The sequence below is a fragment of the Mauremys reevesii genome, linkage group 6 (assembly GCF_016161935.1).
Source record: "Mauremys reevesii isolate NIE-2019 linkage group 6, ASM1616193v1, whole genome shotgun sequence".
Taxonomy (NCBI): Eukaryota; Metazoa; Chordata; order Testudines; family Geoemydidae; genus Mauremys; species Mauremys reevesii.
Window position 1 is genome coordinate 50946655 of NC_052628.1, and position 13682 is coordinate 50960336.

The window sequence follows — 13682 nt, forward strand, 5'->3', positions numbered from 1 at the left end:
GGTTAAGCTGGTGATTCAGTAGCTTGCTGAATGACGCCAGAGTGCTCAGCAGCTTGCAGGATAGAGCAGCGTTCTAGCAAATGTTAGCCACACAAAGTATCCTTCTTAAAGTCAGAAGTGATTTTGTAATCCATTTGCCTAATAGGAAGATCTCTCTTAAAGAGAGATATTAGGGCAATGGATAGGAATGAGCTGTGTCTCGGTCATTGTTGCTAGGCAGATGCACAATTAGCACTCCACAGCCAGAAATTTCTGGAATTGGGTACAGTAGTCTTGGGTATGTGCAATAGGTTTACTGTAGCTGGACTCAGACTCCATGCAGGCAAGCAGTCAGGGGAGCTGCTTTTAAATGGGCCTGTGCAGGCTGGGAGAAGCTGAGCCCAGGAACATTCAGAAAGTAGGCTGTTTTCCTTAACTCTGAAGCATTTAGCAGCAGATCAGGGATATTGTTAAACCTTCAACAGGGAAGCTTTGGCAGTGTTAATCATAGAAAGGGGAAAATTTATTTTAATTGTATATTTTAAAACATTTGGCTAAAAAAATCAAACATTCAGTTACATTGTCTAAACTAGTAGGATTCACCAACTTTTCCCCATTATTACATTTAAAGAAGAGTCATTTATTTTGCTATTCTCATTTTTTTTAAAAATCTATACACTTAACTGACTGGATGATTAATGAATTAGCTACCTGGCTAACAGTGATTTCAGCAGAGGAAGAGTCTGCATGTATTTCACTTGAAGATTCTTACAAGCAAGTAAGACTTTTGACTCAGCAGACTGTATAGATTTGGCAATCAAATACTCTCACTGAAACTCCAGGTAATGAAGGTAATGTATGGGGATTATAAAATAGCCAAGCTATATTATAAAGAAACAATTTACAAGATTTGTGAAGTTGGTAATTAAGTTCATTCCTTTTGGGACTTGAATGTGGGGAGGTTGACCCTGTGCCATCCTTGCTGAAAATCCTTAGAGAGTGAATTCTAGGTCTCCAGCTGCTTTTCTATGGGAATTGGGGTAGTTTTAGGCACCGGATTAGGCAATGGCATGAACTCTAGTTCACCAAAAGGTGAAATTTTATTTTACCTTCACATCCTATTATTCTGCAGAGTTCCACACTGTAAATAAGTGCATTTTTCCCCTTCTTTCATTTTCAATGTCAGCTTGTACATCATAGAATTCCAAGTTGACCCATCTGTTTTAACCACCCCTCACTCTCCACAGTTTGGTTAGCATAACCTTGAGTGTTAGCAATTCTATTCCCTAGTTTACTAAAGTTTCTTTCCAAATAATATAGTCACTTGGCAGGACAGAAGACATTAACATCTGACTTGGGAATTTAGGCCTGGTGTTTACTTGTCTGACAAAACATTTGTCTTTTTGACTTTGAACTCCAATTTCAAATAGCTACTTAACCAGTAGTTTTGTCAAATTGTAGTGGCTTCCTGAACTTGGCCTGTTTTGTGGCTACATAAGTATGCAGCTCTGATTCCAAACAACTTACATTAAAGTGTGTGAGTTAATACACAACCCCCTGCATTTACACATACAAACTCAGGTCATCATACCTCTAACTAGTCAATTTGTGAGAAATATGTACAGGTGCTCAACTCTATTACTAGAGAGCCTCTGAAAAGTGGTCTTTAAATAGTAATTGATTATACTTTTCTCCTTATGTCTCCATGAGCTTTACAATGGAAGCAAGTACCCTTATATCCAATTTACAGATGGAGGAAAACACGTATTAAGAGGTGAAAGGATTGTCCAAAGTCTTCGTGGAGGTCAGTGGCCAGAGGCAATAACAGGACCCAGATCTCCTGGTATCAGTCCAGTGTCTTCTCTGTTCTGCCCCTCCCCTTTTTCCTTTTGGTTATTAAAGTGGTGGTGTAGCAATGTTGGTCCCAGAATATGAGAAGATATTCCTTACCTACATTCCCCTTATTATATTCTCATTTTTAGCTGTTCTGTTAGTCACTTGTATTTTTGCTACATCTGAACACTGGTGGGTGGGTCAGGTGTTTTCCATTTAGTAGAGCTACATGACATTCATGGTTTTGTGGAAGTGTGCATGAAAACTGAGCTTGATTTTCCTCCCTTATTATAATTAAGGTAACACCCTACTAAGGATTTCATCCTCTTTGTGCTAGGCCATATAAAAATATATATAGAGAGCCAGTGTCTGCTAAAAGACTTACAGTCAAAGTGAAGGTATTACAACAAGCACCTGGAACAAACAGTATCAGAGGGGTAGCCGTGTTAGTCTGGATCTGTAATCTGCTTTTATGGAACAAACAGATGATTGAAGAGGAAGAAGACGAAGAAGAAGGTTGACAATAGCTAAATAGAGGGGAATTTGACATACAGAGGAATGTTCAATTAAATTTTAGTTATGCTTTAATTATATAAAAATGACAATTACAAGTATTAAAGATGAACTACATGACTTTATCCTGTTATTTTAATACAGTCATTTCAAGAATCCAGGTCATGAACTACATGGTATGAACATAATTACACTGAAGTTATACTTCATCTTTTCTGATGTATGTATCTGTCCCAAAATGCAATGTAACAAAAGAGTATTATAATAAAGAGAATCCAGTTACAAAGTTAGTATTCTGGTTGTAAGACTAGATGAACCTTTCAGTGGGATAATGCACCAAAAAAGGGAGGAGAGGGCCTCAGATCTTGGCTTCAGTTCTGGCAGCACATCTTAACCAGAACCACAAGTTGTGGTCTCAGGAAATCCAGAAACCCAAAGCTGGCCTCATCAGAAGCCTAATGAAGCCCAGTTAAGAGCGGGCTACCACAAGTCTATGATCCTTGCAGTCAAAAGGCCTGAGAAATATTAGCATCAAATAGTAGCATCACCACCTACCTGGTTTGGCTTCAGGCTAGCCTCTGCCTCAGTACAAGAGCTGATTGCCTATCTGCATTCTCCATCGCATGTGACCTGCTGGCCTGTTTTCACAACCCAGAAAAGACTCTCTGCCACTCTTTCACAGAAGAGAATTATTCTTAGCTTAGGCAAAGCAACCAAACAAAAAGTAGTTTCTCTGCTCACCATGGGCTACAGCTCTGAAATTTTCTCCCAGTACTGACTGGACAGAGCTTTCAATCCTCCTACTACAGGAGAGGGGAGGAGGCAGCGCAGCCTGGCCATGCCAGACCCTCCCCCAGTAATTCTGATCACAAGACAGTCTTGCTGTCTTTTATAATTCTTTGCTCCCTTTCCAGCTGGGTCTGAAAATTGATCAGGTCTGCTGGCCTAAGAACCCTGACCCTAAAAGGGGCAGGCCATTCTGTTACAAGAGCCAATCCACTTCACATATAGTGAAGATAATTTGAAGGAACTACTAATGAGGCCAATAGGTCTGAGATGACAGATTTTTGCAAAGCTTGAAACAGATCAAAATGGACTACAGGGTATGTGTGGCAGAGGGTCAAGTGAACTCTTGGCCATGGTTGTCATAACATTTTTTAAATTATATGGATGAAATCTTTCTTCAGAAGGAAAGCAAACCCTGGAGACTTCCCAGCTACTTCTCTAATCTATGCCCAACTGGCTCATCTCCTGTAATTTACTATTCAGCCATTGAGAAAAAAAAAAAAGCTCCGTGAGCCTCTCCCATTTTTGAGAACTAATTCATCAGATGACTGGAATAGGAAGTCTGCTGTTACCCAGGAAACTGCAAAATAAGACAAACAAAAAAAAACAAAACAGTAGGATCCATTAGGTTCTTTGAGTTAAGAAAGAGGCTAGTTCTCATACCAATTCACAATTTTTATATAGATGTAAACCTCTCCTGATGAGCACTCATTTGTAATTTTCCTTGCATCAAACACAGTTAACTCACATGCTGAAATTCAAAGACTGATATAGTGTTTTCAGAAAGTTGCTACATCAATTACCTTCAGTCTTTCAGGACTGAATTAAAAGATTTTCTTTGACTGAATTTCTTACTGTGGAAAGCATTTTTCAGTAACATTTACATTGCTGAATGATTAAGAGTGCATGGTACATTTCTGACATGTAATTATAATATTCCTGGTACTGTTGTCATACATACTGTTTCTTTCTACCATTATCATAAATTATGCTGCTATAAAACAGGGATTAAAATGTACAAAATCTCTACTTAAAATGCAACATTACAATTAATCTCAGGGTTCTAAATAACTGTCATAACTATAAATTTCCATATACATTGCCCTGTGGGGAAAAACAAAGCTGAAATTTATATTGACATGAAAAAATAGATGAATTTTGAGTTAACTATGTTGGTTTAAATTCTTTAGGCCCCAGTCCCACAAAAGGAACCACAAAAAAACATTTAAATTGATGGGATCTGCATGGGTGCAGGGGTCTGCTAATGCAGTTTTGTTTGCAGAACTGAGGTTTTAAAGACAAGCTGGACTTGAACTCTGATAGGAGATCTATGCAGTCTGGCCCAAATGCATGGCTGGATCCTTAGCCTTCATTCAGATGCATATTTGGTCATTGAGGATTACTGATACTTATTTCATATATTAGCTTTAAATTCCTCAGAATCAAGTTATACCTTATCACCATGTTTTTCCTTCTCCATTCCCTCCTTTTACCCTGGTCTTGGATCCAGTGATCCCTACAGATGGATCCACTGACTTGGATGAGATTGCATGTAGGTATAAGGATGCACACTTTTGGATCAGATTTCAGGAATGCCCTTTGTGTTACACTCACTTGTTGCCTGTTCTTAAGCTAGAACAGAGGTCCACAACCTCTGGCACACAGCTTGCCAGGGTAAGTACCCTGGCGGGCTGGGCCGGTTTGTTTACCTGCCGCGTCCGCAGGTTCAGCCAATCGCGGCTCCCACAGGCCATGGTTCGCCACTCCAGGCCAATGGGGGCTGCAGGAAGTGGCGTGGGCTGAGGGATGTGCTGGCCGCAGCTTCCCGCAGCCCCCATTGGCCTGGAGTGGTGAACCATGGCCAGCGTGAGCTGCGATTGGCCGAACCTGCGGATGCGACAGGTAAACAAACTGTCCCATCCCGCCAGTGTGCTTACCCTGGCGAGCCGTATGCCAGAGGTTGCCAACCCCTGAGATAGAATATAAGCTCTCCAGGGTTCCACACCTTTCTATATGTCTGCACCACAGCTAGAAGCACACCTCCCAGCCCGGTAGGTAGACCCTCACTAGCTCCACTTGAGCTAGTTACTAAAAATAGTGTGGGATATTGTTGCATAGGTGGTGGTATGGGCTAGCTGCTCAAGTCCAAGCCCACCTGACTCCTTAGGTTAGAGCTGGTGACTAGCCTGAGTGGCAGCATCCACACTGCCTTTTTTTTTTTTAAAAAGGGTACTACCTCAAGCGGAGGTAGTGTGAGTCTGTCTACCTGTTCTGGGAGGTATGCTCCCAGCTGTGGTGCGGACTTAGCCTGAGACTTCATGTTTTTACAACATTGCATCACTGTTTACTTTTATCTTACAGCAGTGTGATCTAACTATATATATATATATATATATATATATATATATATATATATATATATATATATATATATATATATATATATATATACACACACACACACATATATATATATATAAACACACATATATAAACACACACACACACACACACACACACACACATACTAGCCTGGGAATCAGGAGACCTGAGTTCAGTTCCTGGCTATGCCACTGATTAGCTGAGTGTCTTTGGGCAAGTCACTTCTCATCTGTTTCTCCTCCACAGCTTTTATTGATTTAGGCTGTGAGCTCCTGGGACAGGACTACCTCTCATTAAGTGTTCAAAGCCTTACTGTGCATTCTAAAAATCTCCACTTGGACCTCCAGGCACTACAGCAATAATTAATAATAATGAATACAATACTGCCAGCTAAATTCCAAACATAACTACTTAATTAAGCAATAGGGGGAAGCAATGGAAAATTTATATATGCACATCCAAGTTAAATGTACCATAGAGCATATATATATATATATATATATATATAGTGTAAGTGACAATGCTCAGACCTTGTCTCAGTGGATCCTGCACTTCCAGACAGATTTATGCTAGCCTCAGAGGCTCACTGAGACCCTCTACATAGCCCTTCTCTTTCTAAAGGCAAGGGTCACAGCCTACTGAGCCATTATCATCATAAGCCAGCAAGTGGGGTGGGAAGAAGCAACCCTCCCTCACACAGTCTCTGTTGTCTCACAGTCTCTGATTTATCATGGAGAGTGGGGAAGGCAGGGGGAGCCCAGACCCACCCTCGACTCTAGGCTCCAGCCCAGGGACCCTAGTAGTAGCAGCTGTTGGTAGCTGATCTTTTGAGACAGGACAAGTACAATTCCCTGCACCACTTCCCTACAGCAGCCCCCACTTCCTCAATATCTACTTCACCCTTACCTCAGGGCCTCCTTCCTTGTACCTGATAGGGTTTGTACTACCCAGTTTCTCCAGCAGTACAGCTTCCTCCTACAACTCCTGGCACACATGCACACCTCTCTGACTAATTGGGAGGCTTTTAACTAGTTCCAGCCAGCCTTTGATTGGCCTCAGGTGTCCCAATCAACCTAGCTGTCTCCACTGCTTTTTAGAAGGATCTTAATTGGCTCCAGGTATCTTGATTAACCTGGAACAACTGCCATTTGGTTACCATGGTACCAGGGATTTGTTTAGCCTGGGGTTAACATACCCATTCCTCACTACTTTCCTACAGCCATCTGGCCTTACCCAGTCAGAATATATATATAAAATAAGCTTCTCTGTGGCCATCATCACCATAGTTTCTAAGCACCTCATCCATATTAATAAATGTACCCTTAGAATACCACTAGTATGTAGGAAACTATCATCATATACAAAGGAAGTCTGAAATAAGTTGCAGCCTGAAGTGTAAAAACAATATGTTTTGCTTGAAAAATAAAGGGGATGACAAGGGAAATACAAAGAGATTAATTTAAAAACAAATACCTAAAGGAAAGAGGTGCAGTAACTGAAGATTATAAAGCAGTAGGATTCTGAAGAGATGGCAAGGGTAATTTTTGACAGCGTAGGCAGACATTATGAAGTTTTAAGACAATTACTTAGTGATTTATATCTAAGAATCAGGGGCGGCTCTATGTATTTTGCTGCTCCAAGCATGGCAGACAGGCAGCTTTTGGCGGCGCGCCTGCGGGACGTCCACCGGTCTCGCGCCTTCGGCGTACCCACCGCTGAATTGCCGCTTAAGCCATGGGACCAGTGGACCTCCCACAGGCATGCTGCCGAAGGCAGCTTGACTGCCACCCTCCCGGCAACTGGCAGGCCGCCCCCCGCATCTTGCCACCCCAGGCATGCGCTTGGTGCCCTGGTGCCTGGAGCCGTCCCTGCTAAGAATTTGTCCATTAGCTTTTCTTGCTACATTTTCTTACACAGTCTAATTTTTATGAACCTTTCAGATTTTATTTTTAACTGCTAAATATTGACACAAAGATATTGTTTCTTTTGCAGCAGATACACTAGTCCAGGTGGGATGCCATCAGGGTAACAAATGGGTGACTGGTGGTAACAATAATTCAGCTATTGATGGCACTAAAAGTGTCACCAGATAGAACACTGATTCCTCTAAATGTGCTACATACTATTTTGCACTCTAAGCATGCTCTTTTATTTCTTATTTCTAAATTATGACTAGAACTGATCAAAACTGATCAATGCCTTTGATGAAAACTGGCTTTTCAAGCACAATGAAAAAATTGTGGAAAATTTTCATTTTACTCTTTTTTCCTCTTGTTTTTTTTTTCAATCAAAACCTAGAAACTAAAAATATTTTGCAAGAAATTTAGAAAAAATTATACAAAATCTTCAAAAATTCCCACAGAAAAATAAGTGGTAGTTTTCAGCCAGTTCTAACTGTGACATTCTTAGAGATCACATGGATATATGTATTCCTTGTCAGTCTGTCAACTTCCCTTCCATATGAAGTGGGCAGCTTCTACCACCCACTACCCGCTACCCCAGACTCACCATATCATTCAGGGCTTCTATTTTTGTGTTCACAGATCCACTTGCAAGAACTCTTTCCTTTTCAATGCTACTTGGCAGCCTATGAGAATACTTCAATTTCCAGTTGCCATCTAATGTGCTACATAATGCCATGTAGTGACTGTGGAGAACCACTTAGCTGGATCTTGCCTTCAAACACCTTTGTATTATTTAACCCCCCAGGGCTCCAGAAAGACAGCACCCCCACTTTTTTTTTGAAAAGTAAATTTTTCCTTTTCTCATTTTCATCTGTAGGTTTGACTTCTCAGGCTGGTAGGGTTGCCTATGTCTTTAAGGAGGTCTCTCCGTTCAGTACCAGGCATCTGTACAGAGCTGGTGAAATGGAGAAGGCAAAGTATTGCTATTTTGCAGCTGGTGTTGCTTCATTTAGTAAAATCTGCAACTGGAAGGCTTCAATGGTGAGCCCACTTTAAAATTTGAGCAGTGTGGTCAGAACACAGAACTGGGAATCAAGAGACCTGGGTTCTATTTTAGCTCTGCCACTGACCTCAGGCAACTTGCTAAAGCCTATATTTTCATAAGCATTAATTTCGGGTGCCTCAATTTTCAGGTGCCCAGGTTAAGCTGGACACCCTAGTAGTAGTGGGCACCTCTGATAACAGTTTAACCTCCGTGTCTCTAGTTTTCCCAGCTGTATAATGGATGTATTTACCCTCTTTTGTAACACTTTCAGATTTTGGTTTTAGAAAAGCTATCTATATAAGTGCCAAAGGTGGGATTTTCCTCAGCTAGGATTCTGGGCTTCCAACCCCCCTAGGCAGCATTGAAAAATACCATTGTGTGTATTATTTTCATAAACATTCTCCAATTTTATTTATGCAGTTAGCATTTTTTTTAATGTAGCAAAAGGAGTGAGTGACTCATGAGACAGGCACTTTCACATATCAGGATAAAGGAATAAGGGGGTTGAAAGGATCTTCTGCTGATCAAATGTGAAAGCCTGCTGGCACCTGGGTTAATGCAGGAGTAGTACTGGTGAATATATATATAAACGAATATTGTAGCAAATTGCCGGCACTATTATGATGGGTCTCGTGCTCTCTCTTCTTTGGGGGGGAGGATTCAAGGCACCATTTCTTGCCGCTGAATTGGAATATTAACTACCCCACTAGTGTTCTAGAGGAGGGGAGTGGAGAGGGAGGGACCTGGGCCCGCCCTCTACTCCAGGTCCCAGCCCAGGGGCCCTGAGGATAGTGGTAAACCACTTGAACCGACGGTTCCTTCCCCTGGGCTACTTCTCTCTCCTGCCCTTCAGCTTGTGGGGGGCTTCCTGCCCTCCCTCTGCACAAGCCAGGTGCCCCTTACCTAGGGTCTTGGACTTCTTGGCCCACCACAGCACTTCTCCAAACTTTCCTATGCTTCCCTTCAAACTGTTCTCTGTTCCAACACCAATCCTTTCTGCTCCAACTCCTCCAAACTGTTCTCTGCTCCAACTCCTCCAAACTGTTCTCTGCTCCAACACCAATCCTTTCTGCTCCAACTCCTCCACTGTCTGATTGAAGCAGGGGTTTTTATCAGGTGACTGACTGCAGGTGCTCTAATTGGCTTCAGGTGCTCTAATTAATCTATAGCAAACTTTCTTCCCTCTACAGGGAATAAGGCTCCCTTCTAACCCTCTCCTGCTGCCCTCTGACCATGCTGTATCACAATATGTACACAAATTTAAGCTGCTGTCCAAGATTATTTAAAAGAGAACAAAATAATAAGCTCCTAATTCTGATAGAAAAACAGTCTTTACCTCTCATTGCAATAGCGTGATTTGATTTCACCGAGTATGCTCCTGCATGCTTTGTCCAATGTTTGAGGTTTGCACTTTCTGTGCTAGATTCTGATACTCTTCCTCACATGGAATAGGACCTTACCCCACAAGTGGAGCCATTGCCATCAATGGGATGACTAATGGAGTGAGGATGTACTGTTCAGTGTGAACAAGAGTATCCAAATCTGGCAATCAGTGCAAGTAATTAGAACATTTAAGCATTTTGTAAGGAAGTTCTTTCAAACTGCCAAAACAGAATAAAATGTAACATATTGTTGCAACTACTAATCACTGAGATTTCCAGTAGAGTAAGATGCTTGAAATATTCCTTTCTGATTTTTCCTCTGTAACCTGACATGACTGTAAATTAATTTATAACACACCTTATATTGACCATGAAAAATTCTCTATCAGACAGACTTTCCCATGCTAGACAAATTCTGTGTGGCCTGAATTCCTGATAGAATGCTGTTTGCATTGCTGTTAGTATGAATAGAATGAAAAGTGCATTTTCTGACAAATGAGGAATAGAGAGAACAAAGATGTGGCAGATACTACAGAAAAGATATTGTACATGCTGATCCACAGGAATAAAGTGAGTATTGTTTTTCCTGCCTTACTACTTATCCACAGTGATGATGACTCCTCTGCCTCTCTCACCCAGCATCAGTTCCAGGAATAATGCTCACTGGATACAAACAATTGCATTTCCTTCCATAGAAATTTTAATTTATTAGCACCATAATGTCAGTTCCTGAAATCCAATATGCAGTACTTCCAGGAATTAAATTACACAATGTGGAAGGTAATAGGGGGAAGTGAGAGGGTATAGATACATGTCTAGGTAATGTCTTTTATTTTTACCTACAAAAGCCTATGTGAAAATTGCAAATATTGGGACACATTCATCTAGATGTGTGAAAATGTATGTGCACAACTCTCATTAGGAACATTTACTGTAGCAAATTCTTATACATTTTGATAAGAATTTAGCTTGCTCTATGGATCCTTAGCACTTCCATTTGAGAAGTTTCTGTACATTTTTGAGAAACACACACTGATTCTTATAGCTGGACAGATTTTTTTGAACTGGCTCAGAGGACTGGGATAGACAATCAGAATATGTCTTTCACTTCTAGGTCACACACATAAATGTGCCCAGTTTAGAAGAGTAAGGAAGTGACTGCCAGCAAAGGTGTCAGTTGTGATGGTGGTTAACCTTAGGATCTCGACTGAGACCAACAACTCATTTCATGTAAGCCACTGAGGAGCTGCCAGATGGCAATCTCAGCAGGAAGATCAAGGACTCAATGGCTGTTGAAACCTAAATCCCCCCATGCTTCTCCAGTTAGAAAGTAAGGTTCTGATGTCCATGCTATAACCTTGTCTGGGGATAAAGAGAGGATTTCAAACTCCAGGACTGTCAATCCAGGAACTATAAAGATCACTACATTCACTTTAAAGCACACTCTTTTTGGAATAGTTGTTTGTATAGACAAAATGCTGCATGACTATATCTAAGAGTTCCTCAGATTTGCTCTTTTAATGGACCAATTTCATCCTTGCAACAAAGTCAATGGAGTTCTGCTAGGAATGAATATGGAACATAGAGTTAATTAAATAAGGGTATTATTTTGATACTAAATTCTAAGACATTTTAGCTATAACAAGCCAATTTCATATATTTTTGGCACGAATCATGTAACTTAAGCTGTTCTGGGCAGAGGCCCTCTTTTGGTTATATGTGTGTACAATGCCTAGAGCAACGAGGCCCTAATCCTGACAGTGGGAGTGACCACAGCACAAATAATAACGAAAGGCAAGTAAATTATTCAATCAGAGCTACGAAAGAGTTCCAGTTTTTATACCTACTTAGCAGACTTAAGAAAAGAAATTCTGTTGACTGCTGGCACCCTTCTGCTCACTGTAATTGCAGTCAACGGAAACTTGTGGTGAATGCATGCAAGTTCTGAGAACGTGCACCACAAACTATAATGTCTATTCAATTTCACAGAGTTAGCCAAAATCCCACATGCCTACTGTAGCTTACTTTGAAGAGAGGCAGAATGACTGCTGAAGAACTCTTGGCGACAATATAGATGTTCTGGGTAATACACTGATAGCTGCTTTCGCATTCAGTGTGCGTTGAGGTTTTCCTATCGTATTTTAAGCATTCATTGTCATAGAACCTCTCTGTCCTTATATTCCTGAGGGATGGTCTGATGTCCTATTTGCTAATGCAGACTAAACAAGTGGTGGAAGTAACCAATTGACTTGAATAGGCTTTCGATCAATCCTCTTATGATATTCTGGGTATAGTTAACCATTTTACACGTACCGTTGTGCTTATGCACAATTTCTTGTTTTTCATAGTGACCAAGTAAACTTAATTTAATACCTTAACACGTTAGAGAGCGGCCCAGTATATTTTACCTTTTTCTTGTTATTCTCAGAGAGCTTGTATATTACCTAGATAACTGTATAGAGCAAAGAGAAAAAACTGTCAGCTGATCAAAGGCTACTAATGACTTCTGAAAATATGTTTTCCCTACTTGCCAGGAGAGGCCTTTGAAATTTTTCCAAAAGTGTTAGTATGCCAGGAGCAGGATTTGCAGTATTCCCTTAATTACTATATTGCTTCCTTTACATTTTGATATTTTTTTCTAAATCGAATGTCATCCATGTCAAACTGACGAGGCACTTAAATAATAGAATCTTCTTTGCTGCACACTTAACTGTACAAATGACTCCAGTCACCCCCCTCCACAGTTCTAGACTATAGCCTTGCAGACTTGAGGCAAAAATCTACAAGTTGTACAACAGACATTTACCGCATGTGCATGCACCTATACCACTCTCTTCTGTCCCTCCTCCCTCCCCCGCCCCACACTGCTAGGACAATGATGCTGAATTAATTCCAGCTCACTATTATTATCCTGGGAATATTTTCCATTGCCTCATACATATTCTAACAAATCAGTGATCACACAAGCCTTCACAGTTGCTGATTTGCTTCATAGATTTTTCACTGTAATCAAGGGAATAAAATTCAGGTCATTCAGCTCCAAAAAATCACATCCTACTGCTTGGACATTTGAATGAGAGGAGAATTTCCATTTGTTCAGGACCTGGCCTGCTTCTGAATGATTCTTACTCTGCCCAGTAAAGGGGCTGTGATGCACATAAATACTAGCCAGGTCATACCTTACAGTACTACTGTGGGATTGCTTAGAAAATCTTCATGGGTTATTTTAAAAAGATGTTTCCTTGAGTCAGCAAATCTCTTTAAACTATGCTCCAGAAAAAATGCAAGAAGAGGCTATACCTAGGCAATAGTATGGTTAAAAGTGGCATGCTAATAAATTGGACCCAGATACCAAAAAGAAAGCATCTCTCTTCAAAAAGATAATCTCCATAGACAGCTACATTCCTCAGGAGCTATGTAATTGTCAACCTCAAGGGTGAAGCTTGTGCAAAACCAGAAAGAACTTTGTCAGCAGTTAGGCCAACACTATGGAATTCCTCTTCCAACAGAGGCAGAATATCCAGAGATCTCATTTCTTTCAGAGCAAAGAGTAAGACTGAATTCTTCTACTTAGCTTTCTGATACCTACAACAGAAAAACAGTGAACCTGAGAGCTCACCCGATCCCTAAATGAAAGAGGGGGCGGGATGCCATCTAAAGAGTTAAGCAATCTAGAATTCTGTATCCCCTACTCATTCAGCTGGTTATAGCCTCATGCAATATCTGTATTGAAGTTCTACAGAGATCATGCCAAGATCCTACTGAAACAAAAATTAGTATTTTAATTTAAAGAAGCAGCAACAAAAAGGAACGTGTGTGTGTGGGTAGATGGATGAAAGTCAGCTTTGACCTATTCTT

General features: G+C 40.8%; 1 long non-coding RNA gene across 2 annotated transcripts in view; it reads right to left on the minus strand.

Annotated features, from left to right (window-relative positions):
• Window positions 1–6552, minus strand: part of LOC120408372 — a 55022-nt gene extending 48470 nt beyond the window's left edge. Inside the window, exons 1-2 of one of the 2 annotated variants that reach the window (XR_005600648.1) lie at window positions 6400–6552; window positions 2881–3691 (exon numbers count right to left, since the gene is read on the minus strand). This is a non-coding gene — a long non-coding RNA (uncharacterized LOC120408372). The remainder of the gene's footprint in view (window positions 1–2880; window positions 3692–6399) is intronic. The other variant, XR_005600647.1, reaches the window with a different exon arrangement.
• Between the last annotated feature and the right edge of the window lie 7130 nt (window positions 6553–13682).